This window comes from Perognathus longimembris, chromosome 13, assembly GCF_023159225.1.
Source record: "Perognathus longimembris pacificus isolate PPM17 chromosome 13, ASM2315922v1, whole genome shotgun sequence".
Classification (NCBI taxonomy): domain Eukaryota; kingdom Metazoa; phylum Chordata; class Mammalia; order Rodentia; family Heteromyidae; genus Perognathus; species Perognathus longimembris.
In genome coordinates this window covers 23,556,851-23,570,254 of record NC_063173.1, presented here as the reverse complement: position 1 = coordinate 23,570,254, position 13,404 = coordinate 23,556,851, and the positions used below count along the sequence as shown (strand labels likewise).

The window sequence follows — 13,404 nt, the reverse complement described above, 5'->3', positions numbered from 1 at the left end:
ACACTAAGCCACATTCTAAGCCCAAGAAGAACTCTTATATTGGGTGCTGGTGGCTCACACCTGTAATCCTAGCTACTCAAGAGACTAATATCTAAGGATCACAGTTCAAAGTACCAAAAAGTACCAAAAAGATGGAAATGGATCTGTGGCTCAAAGTGCTAGAACACTAGCCTTGAGCACAAAAGTTCAAAAACAATGCCCGCACCCTTACTCCAAGTCTCAGGACCAACTCTCTCTCCTTCCCTCTTCTCTGCCCCATCCTCTCCCCCCAACACACACACACACACACACACACACACACACACACACACACACACACACACACACACACACCAAAAGAAAAACCAAGAACTGTTACTCAGCTTAAACCAGGATAAATCCTGAGGCAATTTCTGAGGAACCAGGTTTAAGAATCTGGATATTGCCAGAGTCCACTTATTTAGCAGGATCTATCAGGGAAGCCCTTAAGAAGCAAATAAATATGTGATGTTGTTCACATATCCTTTCACCATACTTTGTGCTTCAGTAAATACCAGTTAAAATGTAATCACAAGAAAAAAAAATACAAAAAATCACAAGGCAACTAGGGCACTATGCAATGCACTAGTCATTATTTATGGACAGTAAGATAGTAGCTGTAGCCACAGGTTATCTGATCCAAACCTATAACTGTCAGTACTGCTTTTAGCCATTTCCTTAAGCCAACTATCTCAAAATCTTAACTGTACTTTCTGTACTGTAGGGAAAGGTCTACACTCTCCCTCAAAGAAGACTATCAAAAAATATTTGCATTTAACTTCCCCCTGCCTCCAGTCTCTCTCTCCCTGTTCTCCTTTTTGTCTCTTCCTCCTCCTCCTTCACCCTCTCCTCCTCCCCCTCTTCGGCTCCCTCACTCAGATGACGTCTCACTATGTTGCTCAGGCTGGTCTAGAATTCCTGAGTTCAAGTGATCCTCCCACCGTCAGCCTCGCTTGCACTCCCAGCCAGCCTCCTGCCTTTTTTGACCAAGCTTTATACATAAAGGTTTACTGTTTATATCTATCTATGCACTTAACACAACTTCCATAAGGGTTCAGATGACAGCACCTACATTCAAATGTGTAATAAGTACACTGTCGAGTGTAGGAGTTCAGTGATCACTGAAAAATCGAAAGGTTCTATCTCCCATATGTCAGAATAAGAGCTCATGTTCGTTTTCTTTCTCCCCTCCTCTTCTCTTTGATACTATAAAAATAATTGCCACCTAAGACACCTGCCAGAACCAAACACAATAACCACACTTCTTCACTGGTTTAACCACTTAGCAGGTGCAACAAGGAAGTACCATCTTTCCCACCCTCGGCAACCGAAAGGGCTCGCGCCTCTCTTTTCTCTTAGGGGAAACCGAGACTCCGAATTAACAAGGAACTTTCTCCTAAGTATCAGGGGATGCTCGCATAACCGATCCGGCAGAAGCGCAGGATTCACGGGCCTACCTTTGCTCTGCCGAGCTAGGGGAGGAGGGTATCAGCCAGGGACTGGCGGGCACACCCTTCTCACCAGTGGACATCTCCCTCGCCCGGTGTGGAGCCTAGACCACGCTGCTGTACCCCGCCCAGATCTCGGTCCAGCATCTACCTCTCCGGCTCTTCCCGAGAGCCCATTTCTCCTCGCCTATCCGAAAGAAAGCTTGGGTTCCTTGAAGCGAGTGGAAAGGAGGGGACCCCTTGGCTCCATGTGGACCTGGGAGCCCCCTCCCCACCTCTGCTCGCTCGCTGCACGGCCCCACTCAAGCTCACTGCCCTAGCAGGGCGGGCAAAGCTCTTAGGCATTATCTCAGGACCCGCTCCGACACCCGCCACCCTGCCATACGGATCCGCACCCCACCTCCAGGCCACTGGCATTACCTTGCACGGTCGCCGCGCGCGAGGCTCCGCCAGCTGCACGCTGGCCGCGCACAAACCTGTCTCTCCGGCCCCAGGCCCACGGCTTTGCTTGGTCCCTCAGCCCACAGCGCGTGCCCGCCTCCTGGCTGCCATGGCGACAAGTCCCGCCCTCCAGCTCCCTCTAATTGGTCTAGCTCGGGATCGCGGAGGATGCCTATTGGCGGGATGGAGCTGAGGCCGAGCCGGCGACCTGGGAGGCGGGAGGTGTGGAACCCCTACCAGGAGGAGCTCGCTGGAGGCTGAGCCAAGAGGGACGTGGCGCTCTGCGACGTCGCAAGCAGGCCTCGCCTCTTCCTTCTCTAGCATTTCTGGAGGAGCCTGTAGAGCAGGACTTGGTCCGGTGAGGTCTTGTCCCGGGATACAGACAGAACCCCAGGGATAGCCTCCCTCTTGTTCACTGACCTGGGCCTGCAGCTCCCACAGGGGTTGGAGAAGAGTTGCCAGGCCTTTTTGCACCAACAGGCCTCACCCAGGGGACCCCAAACTATCTCTGGTGAGACTCTTTCTCTATTGGCAAACCGCACCCAAACCCTAGGTATGCTAAACTCTGAGTCATTGTGGCTGGGGATTGCATTTGCCCCACATCTCATGCTGTTCTGACCAAATGTCTTTCTCTTCATTCTCTCCCAAACGCCTAAGGCGCCAAGATGTGTGTGGATGGGGAGTTAGAAAAGCTTTTGGAGGCTCCAGGCTTCTTTAGAAACTTGAGTGCCAATTAGTAGCAATTATCTGAGCCTTAATTGTCTCACCTGAAAAATAGATCTTACATCCATCTTAGTGTTGATGATTAGATAACAACAAAGGAAGTACAGAATTTTTGTGTTGTATGTTCCCACAGTACCCACAGGGGCTACAGGACAGACACCCTCCCTCATAACAAAACTCACCAATGCTCAGCCCCTCGTATAAAAAGGGATAGTATTTACATATAACATACCCCTGTCCTCCCATATATTTAACTCCTCTCAAGATTACATATATCTAATATATATATATATACCTAATACATATATCATATGTAAAATATATTTTAGGAAATCATTCCACAAAAAACATCTGTTGGGCTGGGAATATGGCCTAGTGGTAAAGTGCTCGCCTCCTATATGTGAAGCTCTGGGTTGGATTCCTCAGCACCACATATATATATATAGAGAGAGAGAGAGAGAGAGAGAGAGAGAGAGAGAGAGAGAGAGAGAGAGAGAGAGAGAAGCCGGAAGTGGCCCTGTGGCTCAAGTGCTAGCCTTGAGCAAAAAGAAGCCAGGGACAGTGCTCAGGCCCTGAGTCCACGCCCCAGGACTGGCAACAAAAACAAAACAAAAAACATCTGTTCATGTTCACTACAGTTTTAATTTTGTCTTTAACATTTTCCATCTGTTCTTGGCTGAATCTTCAGATATGGGACCCACATATACAGAGCAAGGCTAACTGTAATGGAAGCTTCTGTTAATCAAGATGCAATGAAAGCATGGTGGAGCCAGCTTGCCCCAGCTGCAACACTATTTGCCCCCAAACCATAACATGGGGCAAGTTATTTAATTTCTTTGTGCTTCTGTTCTCTTATCAGTAAAATTAGGATAATAATAGCACCCTCCTATCAGTCGCTTAGCAAATTAATAGAAAAGTGACTGGCAGGTGTAAGTGTTCAAACACTTTATCCTTTGTGAGGTTGGTGGCTGAACTAAGACACTGACTCTGGATCTACATACTTAGACTAGTAGCTCAAAATTAAGATCCCTTTTGTTTCAGAAGACACTTGTCCCTTAATAAAAAATGGAAGTTTACACCCTATATACATTATTATCACCAAACTTGGAGAGTTCCATGGCTCTGCCTCTACTGAAAGGTTAATAGAGGGCTGGGAATGTGGCTTAGCAGTAGAGTGCTTGCCTAGCATGCAGGAAGCCCTAGGTTTGATTCCTTAGCACCACATAAACAGAAGAAGCCAGAAGTGGCTCTGTGGCTCAAGTGGTACAATGCTAGCCTTGAACAAAAAGAAGCCAGGGACAGTGCTCAGGCCCTAAGTTCAAGCCCCAGGTCTGGTAAAATAATAATAATAATAATAATAATAATAATAATAATAATAATGTTAATAGAAACAAATTTTAATAAAACAAATCATATTCTATTCTGATAGGCATACTGATGACTAATTGCACTTGAAACAGGATATGGGGTAGGGGCATTCAATTTCAGCATTCAAAACATGAGAAATATTATCTAGGTTTAATTTTATGTATGCTTAGTAACTGTGTTAGTGTTAGATCAGGAGATAAAACTACATCTTGGGCTGGGGATATAGCCTAGTGGCAAGAGTGCCTGCCTCGGATACACGAGGCCCTAGGTTCGATTCCCCAGCTCCACATATACAGAAAACGGCCAGAAGCGGCGCTGTGGCTCAAGTGGCAGAGTGCTAGCCTTGAGCGGGAAGAAGCCAGGGACAGTGCTCAGGCCCTGAGTCCAAGGCCCAGGACTGGCCAAAAAAAAAAAACAAAAAAAAACTACATCTTAACACCAAAGAAGGGGCTGGGAATATGGCCTAGTGGTAAGAGTGCTTGCCTCACATGAAGCCCTGGGTTCGATTCTTCAGCACCACAAATATAGAAAAGGCCAGAAGTGGCGCTGTGGCTCAAGCGGCAGAGTGCTAGCCTTGAGCAAAAAGAAGCCAGGAACAGTGCTCAGGCCCTGAGCCCAAGCCCCAGGACTGGCAAAAAAAAGAGAAAAAAAAAAGAAAAGAAAAAGAAAACAGTGTAAACAATACTTAATCAGAAATAGGCAGTTTTAGGAGAAAGCTGAGGAAACCATTTCAGAATGTCATGTACATATAAATTGAAGAACAACACTTCTTATACCAATGAAAAATGTTCTGTGGTAAAGCAAAATGGAAATAGTAATAGCCCTGAAAGTACCTGAAGAGCTGAGGGATTTAAGAAAAAAACACTTTACTTAAGAAGTAGAACCCAAATTTGTTGGTTTAGTGCTGATGGAGAATCAATCTTCCATTGAGGTGGACTAAAAAACACAAGTCACAGCAGGGAATCAGTGGCTCACACCTGTAATCCTAGCTACTCAGGAGGCTGAGATCTGAGGATCATGGTTCAAAGCCAGCCAGGGAACAAAAGTCCCAAAGGCTCTTATCTTCAATTAATCACCAATAAAAAGCCACAAGTGGAGCTGTGGTTGAAGTGGTAGAGCATTAGCAAAAAGCCCAGGTCCTGAGTTCAAACCCCAGGACTGGCGCCCCCCCACTTCCCCCGCATACACGTGTGCATATGGACACACACATAAAGTTACTACATTGTGCAAGGGGAAGAACACGGGCTTTAGAGGAATGTCTTGCCATATACTTAAATCATCTCGAGATTACTTATAATCTCTAATATGTGCATGTGCAAATTCTCCCAGGAATAGTGTTGAGGGGGAAAAAAAAGTCTGTAGATGTTCTGTACAGATTGTGCCCCAACTTTAGCTCTTCTGCTTAAAACATACCTTTCATTAGTTACCTAACTGTAGACCTGGGGCATATTCTGGTGAAGCAGTTGTTCAATAAATATCAAATGTGTAAACATTTGATCTGAGAGATAACATGAGCAAATAAACCAGTGTGGCTGTATGAAAAATCCCACTCTGTACTTCACCCCAACTCTAACTGTGAAAACCCTGACATTTTCTGCCACTGCCTTAAAGGAATATTACTCAACTTGGTATATGCAATTTCAGTCATGTGTGAGTGTATGCGTGTGCACATGTGCACATGCAATCACTGTGGTTTGAAGTTAGGATCTGGGCCCTGTCCCTTAGGTTTTTTTTGTTCCAGGCTGGCATTCTGCCACTTGACTCATACCTCCACATCCAGATTTTCTTTTCTTTTTTTTCATTGGGGGGAGGGGAGTGGCTAATTAGAGTTAAGAATCTCTGTAATTGGTTTGCCTGGGCTGGCTTTCAACCTTGACCCTCAGATCTCAGGCTCCTGAGTGGATTACAAGTGTGAGCCATTGGGATTCCGGAAGCTTTGGTTCCTTCAGCTCATCTAAGAAACTCAAAATGAGTTTTCCAGAGAACATAAAGGTGAAATAACTCCAAAGGCCAACATATATGAACCCTATCCCATATTCCATAGCTTATCATTCCAGGAGGAAGAAATAGGTGATTCTAGCTTTTTAATTCTTCACTTTGTCTTCTTCTTAATTTCTCTTCTAGGATCCCACAGAGCATTAACTGTCCAGTTCATTACAAAGACAAGTTCTTTGTGCTCAGAGAGCACGGAAATTGTGATGAATGTGTATAATCTCAGCCATAGGGAGGCAAGTGGGCAAGACCCTATATGAAAATAAACTAAAGTAAAAACAGCTGGATACTTGTCTCAAATGGTAGAATGCTTGCCTAACAAGCACTAGGTCTTGAGTTCAAAAGCCAGTACCACCAAAAAACAAAAAAAAAAGGAGAAAAGAAATAAGAAGCTGGTATAAATTTGTGTGTGTGTGTGTGTGTGTGTGTGTGTGTGTGTGTTGGTCATAGAGCTTACACTTAGGTCCTGGGCACTGTATCTGAGCTGCTTTATGCTCAATGATAGTGCTCTATCACTGAGCCACAGCTCTACTTCTAGCTTTTTCTAGGTAGTTATGAGAAATAAGGGTCTCATAGAGTTTGCTTCCTGGGCTAGCTTTGAACTGTGACTCTCAGATCTCAACCTTCTGAGTAGCTAGGATTGCAGGCATGAGCCACTGGCACCTGGTTGAAACTGTTAAATTCTGTGTGAAAGACAAGAAGTTGGAAACCCATGGTCCAGAATAAACCTATTGATCATTGATTTATAAAAACAGCCTATTTTGTAGATAATTTTATTGGAACATAACTATACTCAACAGCTGCACACTTTGTATGTGTAATTTATTTATATATCATGGATATTTTTGGACTGCAATTGTAGTTTTGAACAGTTATGAAAAAGTCTCTATGTTTCTCAAAACCCAAATTATGAGCTGAGTGTGGTAGTATAATTGTAGCTACTCAATAGTCTGAGGCAGGATAATAACAAATTCAAAGCGACCTAGTAGACCTTCTTAAAATAAAAAATGGCTGGGGTTATAGCTCAATGATAAAAGTGTTACCTAGCATGCTTGAGGCCATGCATGTTCACCCTCAGCACTGCACATGCATGCACACACACACACTACATGGCTATTGGGGGAGGTGTATAACAACTGGTCTAGATAATTTATCCCAAATCATATTTCAGTATCCTCAGTACAAAAATTCTTCTACCTATCCAAATGCCCTAATCCGTTACTTCTTTAATGTACATACAAATCACTTGAAGATCTTATTGAAGTACAAATCCTGAATTAGTAGGTCTATGAGAAAACATGAAATTCTCCTTCCTGGATCAACTTGATACCTTCCATTCTTATTGATGATCTCTTATAATTTCTTCCTTTATTATCTAGCTTATTTCTCTGCCTTGTCAATTAAATCATTCATAGAAGCATGAGCAAGAGCATTACCTCTTCCCCTCCCCCCACCCCATTGCTCTGATCTGACCAAAAAAAAAACAACACCAGCTTTGAATAAACCCAACACAGACCTCTACATTGCAGGAGAAAAATTATATATCTGTGTCCTAGATTCATGCCATCGACTTCTACCACAAGTCATATCAACTAAAAATATCTTCAGGCATTGCAGATATTAATTAAGGAGTAAAATACCCCCTGATTGAGGATCATTGTTCAAGGGAACAGAAATAAATTTCAGCTAACTTAAAGAAAAAGGAGACTTGTTGAGAGGGTAAGAGAGTCTTGTTTAGATCAGGTGTCTATGACCTGGGGAAAGGGTCTGTACCCAGAATTAAGCTAAAAAGAGATTCTCAGCAGAACAAAGAATAGGCATTATGATTCTCCCATATTCTATATCTGTATTCAGCTAAAATGGCATAAAATCTAACTACAGAACCTGCAAAACTTAAGAGTTTGGGGTCAGAGGCATGACTCGGTAGAGCGCCAGCCAAAGAGTAAGTCAGGTCCTAAGTGTGAGTCCCAGTTGTAGAACAAAAAAGAGAGAGAGAGAGGGAGGAGGGAAGGAAGGAGGGAGGGAGGGAGGGAGGGAGGGAGGGGAGGGAGGGAGGAAGGAAGGAAGGAAGGAAGGAAAAAACTTAGAGTATATTTTTCTACAGTAAAAATATCTTGAAGTAGTCATTCAATGGGATTGTTTTGGCTGCAGGTATTATCACAAGTCTTTTGATTCTCTAGCTCTGGCTTTCATCCTCAGGCTCATTGCTTTAAGTTTAAAAACAACTATACTACTCTCTGACATCATTAACAAATCTCCAAGGACATTCTTTGATGTATTTGACTTCAGAAATATTTATATGAATCCTATGCTATCAGAAAGCCCATGAAACTCATCTCCAATTAACTACCAACCAAAAGCCAGAGTAGATTTGTGACTTAAGTGATAGAGCACTTGCCTTGAGCAAAAAAGCTCAGGGATAGTGCCCAGGCCCTGACTTCATGCCAGGACTGGCACAGAGAGAGAGAGAGAGAGAGAGAGAGAGAGAGAGAGAGAGAGAGAGAGAGAGAGAGAGAGAGAGAAAGAGAGGGGAGAGAAGGAGGGAGAAGATGGAAGGGAGGGTGGAAGGAAGGCAACATGTTATTGATATAGCTCAGTGATAAGAGTACTTAACTAGCATATTTAAAACCTTGAGTTTAATTCCTAGCACTGAAAAGAGGAAGCAGAACGAAAACTTAAGAAAGATAGCAACTACTTTACAGCCCTAGGTTCCAGAATATTTTTCTTCATTGTGTGTGTGTATGTGTGTGTTGGTCCTGGGGCTTGCACTCAGGTGTGGACACTGCCCCTTAGATTTTTTGCTCAAGGCTGTCACTCTACCTCTTGAGTCACCACTCCACTTTCGAATTTTTTTTTAACTTTTCTTTGTTGTTGTTGATGATCATGAGGCTTGAATTCAGGGCCTGGGTGCTGACCCTGAGCATTTCTTCTCAAGGCTACCAGTTGAGCCACAGCTCCACTTCTGGTTTTTGGGTGGTTACCTGGAGATACGAGTTTCACGGACTTCCTTCCTTTGTTGGCTTCTAACTGGGATCCTCAGATCTCAGACTCCTTAATAGCTAGGATTACATTCTTGAGCCACCAGCAGCCTGCCACTTGTGATACTTAGAGATAAGAGTCATCTAGAGACTTTTTTTTGCCTTAACTGGCTTTGAACTATGACCCTCAGCTATCAGCCTCCTGTTTAGCTAGAATTTCAGGCATGAGCCTCCTCAGAATATTTCTTTTATATTTAAAGGTAATGACAAAACTCCATTTGTGAGCCTGGGAAAGCTCCCATTTTCAAGATGGAGTAAACTTTGGCATTGCTGACAAGAACCGAGAAACCCCTTAATCTAAAGGACACTAGCTGTAGCTTAGAGAGAACAGAATTCAAGAGAGGAGATTCGGTCTTGGGACTTCAAAGGCATGATTCCTAGCAGGATTAGATAAATATGTCTGTCAAGGATTTAAACTGGGTGTGGTGTGGACTGTCTCTAATCCTAGCAATGGGAAGGCTTAAGTAGTAAAATCACAAAATTGAGGCCATGCCCATCTCTGGGCTGTAGACCATCTTTCTATCTTACCTTCTCTTTGCTTTTCTAATTAACTTTCTTTGTCTCTTCCTCCATGTATCCTCAAATCTTTTCTTTAAGGATATCAGGAACTCATCAAGCAGCCACTGACAGAGATCTCTTCCCTTTTGGAGGAGACCTCCTCCCTAAAGCATCACCAGTCACTGATCTGGTGAGAGATCTTTCTCTACTTCTCAGTTACCAGTATCTGACCTTGGGCAAATTATTTATTTTCTTTGTGTTTCAGTTTCTTAATAGCACTTTAGTCATGGTTAAAAAATATACTACCTATTTGGAAGAACTTAGTGGTTGGTCCATATTGTTATATGAATATTACCTAAATCATGGAAATTTTAATATGAATATTTTCATCATATTATATCTGTTTCCAATTAATGTTTGTTACACCAATATGGAATATATTATAACTTTTAAATTATTATCAAAGGAAGGATGGAGGAGAAGGAAAAGGTATTTGTACAAAATGTAGATAAGGGTTGTTGTTATTGTTGTTATTTTCATTCCTGTTACCACTCCATTCCCCATTCCTTACCTGTGTGGGACTTTGCTAAAGGTCTCTACCCACTATGGCTTTGCCTGGAACTGAGTCATAGCACCATTGTAAGGCCTCCCTCCATGTACCTTATCCTCCTACAATGCCCTTCCCATAACCTCTCCTCCCCCAACTTGTACATACTCATCTTTACCTCAGTCCTATGCCCAGGCACCCGTACTAGTAGGTAAAAAAAAAACCTGACTTGCAAACTGCCCAGATGACCTAGGCATGTCCTCTGCCCTCAGGTCACCCACCACACACACACACACACACACACACACACACACACACACACACACACACACATTACAACACAAACACCCTTAAGACAGGAAGTGTGTGTTCTTGACTCCAGTCATTTCTACTATGTTTGAGCACTTGAACTACTTTCTTGTGTTTCTCAGGTACCTATATATCCCCACCTCTGACACAGTAAGTTGATTACATCAGGCCACAAAGAAAACATTCTCATTTTCTTAAAGGAAATGAATGCTAGCCTAATGTCTTATGTGGTTTCTCCTGTCATATCTTCACATTTATAGCAGAGACATTATCTGTGGAAAGAATTTTAAGCCGCATGATATTGTACAAAGTATTTCTAGCTAGAAGCCGGACATACTAGAGTTTAATCCAAGCTTCTGTGACAGCAGGGTTGAGTTGCTTCACCTCTCTGGCTCCTTCCTCACTTTGTGATTTTCTTTTTGACGGTAAATATGTTTTGCTGCTTTCATAATCAAAAGCAGCTTGTATTAAATCAATGGACTGTCAGGACTGGACACCAGACAGTCTAATCCCTGCTTTTGTGAAGGTGAAAACTGAGTTAAGTAGTGATAAAGTAGTGTACCTAAGTCAGACATCTAGCTGAGATCAAAGTCAAGACTGTGTGATGGAGGATTATGTTTTGTTGTTTGCTAGACTCCTACCTATTGTGTGCTATTGTGTGCCTGTTGGTTATTATGTAGCAGCAAACAATAATGTACTTAGCTAAATACTGTTTTCTTTATTTCCCTTTGAAGAAAATACAGTTCCTGAATTAATTGTGATTTGCTTTGAGGGATTAGAAGCTTTCATTTTAAGTTATTGATTATCTCAATTAAAACTTTAAACAGCTTTTACTATTACTTATAGAATATAAAAAAATGAAGAAAAACTTTCTGATCAATGAAGGTTTTCTAATTCAGCAAGGTGCTTAGCATGAAGAAAAAAGTGATATTAAAATACCTTTGTTTAGGGCTGGGAATATGGCCTAGTAGTAGAGTACTTGCCTCATATACATGAAGCCCTGGGTTCGATTCCTCAGCACCATCTATATAGAAAAAGCCAGAAGTGGTGCTGTGGCTCAAGTGGTAGAGTGCTAGCCTTGAGCAAAAAGAAGTCAGGGGCAGTCAGTACTCAGGCCCTGAGTTCAAGCCCCAAACCTGGCAGAAAACCAAAAACAAACAAACAAAAAAACCACCTTTGTCTAGATGTAAGGATTATAATAAGATTTTCCCAGTGAGGAAAAAAACAAAGTGATAATTTATTAACACAGTGGTAAGCAAATTTTCTCTGACACATTGCACTCTACTTATTCTCACAAAACACCAGCTAGCTAAGATTAAGATAAATTTTAAATCTTATCTATAATCTTGGGATAACCTATTTATTTTGTTTTTCTCTCATTTTTCAGAATGCACATCAAAAACATTAGAAATAAGGTACATTCAAAAGCTCTGGCGTGCGCTCAGTGATAAAATATACTCAAGGCCCTGAGTTCAAACACACACAAACAAACACACACACTAGTTCTTTATTGCTTGTTCTTTTAAATCAGAAAATTCATAGCCACCTGCCATCCTTTCATCTCTCTTCTCACTCCTCTAGCTCCTGACCAGTGAGTTCAACCAGTTTCTATCTAGCTGAACTGTCTCGCCTTCCGGCTTCTCCCAGAACTTGTTTTCAACCATTCATTTCTCTCAGCCCTTTCTTTGAGCCTTCTCATCTCTGGTATCTCTCTGTGTGACCGAATCTATATATCTTAATATTGGTGTGTATGTGTGTGTGTGTGTGTGTGTGTGTGTGTGTGTGTGTGTGTGTGTGTTTGGTTAATTGGAAATGGAGTCTCCAAAACAGTTCTGCCCCAGCTGGCTGCAAACCTCAATCCTCCAGTTTTCAGCCTGAGTAAGTAGTACCACAGATGTGACTCAGCAGCACTAGGCGAATATCCTCTTCTCAAAAGAGCACCAGGCACATTGGATTTGGGCTCCTAATAGCCTCGTTTTAACTTCATTATCTCTATAAAGGCCCTTTCTCTAAATACAGTCATAGTCTAGAGTATTAGGACCAGTGCTTCAATACATGAATTTTGAGCAGGGGACATAGTTCTACCCTTAACACTAAGGCAAGTCTGGCTTGGTCTATCTTTTCCTTTAAAAGATCACAGTAACCAAGGCCTGAGAAACAACCTTGAGCTGCTCAACAGCTCAGGAACCAAATGCTAAATACTAATCTAGCCCTCACTGTCACAGGATTTACATACTTGTAAACTAGATGCTCTCATTTCTCTCTGTTGACTTAGGAGATTGGATCCTCATCAGATTGGAATGTTTACTCTTCTCCTAACAATATTTCCCTATTCATCTCAGTGCAATATGTGATGTTGGAATATGGCCACCTTCTCAAGTTCCTTCCTCTGCTTCTCTCTCGTTTTCTCCTAACTCCCAAATAACATGTTACCATAGGGTAGCCACATGATTTCATTTAATCCTCATAACAGTGCTATACAATAAATACTGGCATCCCCATTTTATACATGAGAAAACCAAGGCACAGAAAGATGTTATGTAACTTGTAGAAAGTCACAAATTTGATAGTAGGAGGTCAGAATTTAAGATGGCTCCAAAGTGAGTGACTTTTGGTCCAGCAATATACATACCATGTCTTTTGGCTTTTCCTCAAGGCCTGCTTTAAATTTGCCTTGCTATCCATCGTTTGCAGACATGAGACTGACTTGTTTTCCTACTTCTGTATGTAGTTCACAGGTCCTATGTCAACCTCATCATGATTACTGTCATTTTTTATCATCATCAATTAGCAGTTGTTGAAAGTCACAGTGCTGCTTGATTTGAGGGACATACAACATTATCAATACAGGAAGGTGGCCAAGGGCCAGGCGAAGAAAAGCATACATGCCTGTCCCAACACGTACAAATGATTTTCAGGGTCTTATATGGCTTGCTAGCCAGATATTCCACACCTCTGCTAATCATCAGGAATATAGTATCTCTTTTGAAAGTATGACTAATAATAAGCAGATACAGAGACA

The 13,404-nt window shown here is 42.3% G+C and overlaps 1 protein-coding gene across 1 annotated transcript in view; it reads right to left on the bottom strand.

Annotated features, from left to right (window-relative positions):
- The window catches only part of Nucb2 (nucleobindin 2), a 38,030-nt gene extending 36,044 nt beyond the window's left edge, over positions 1 to 1,986 (bottom strand). The window contains exon 1 of the mRNA XM_048360634.1: positions 1,887 to 1,986. The gene's annotated coding sequence lies outside the window, so the exon portion shown is untranslated. The remainder of the gene's footprint in view (positions 1 to 1,886) is intronic.
- Between the last annotated feature and the right edge of the window lie 11,418 nt (positions 1,987 to 13,404).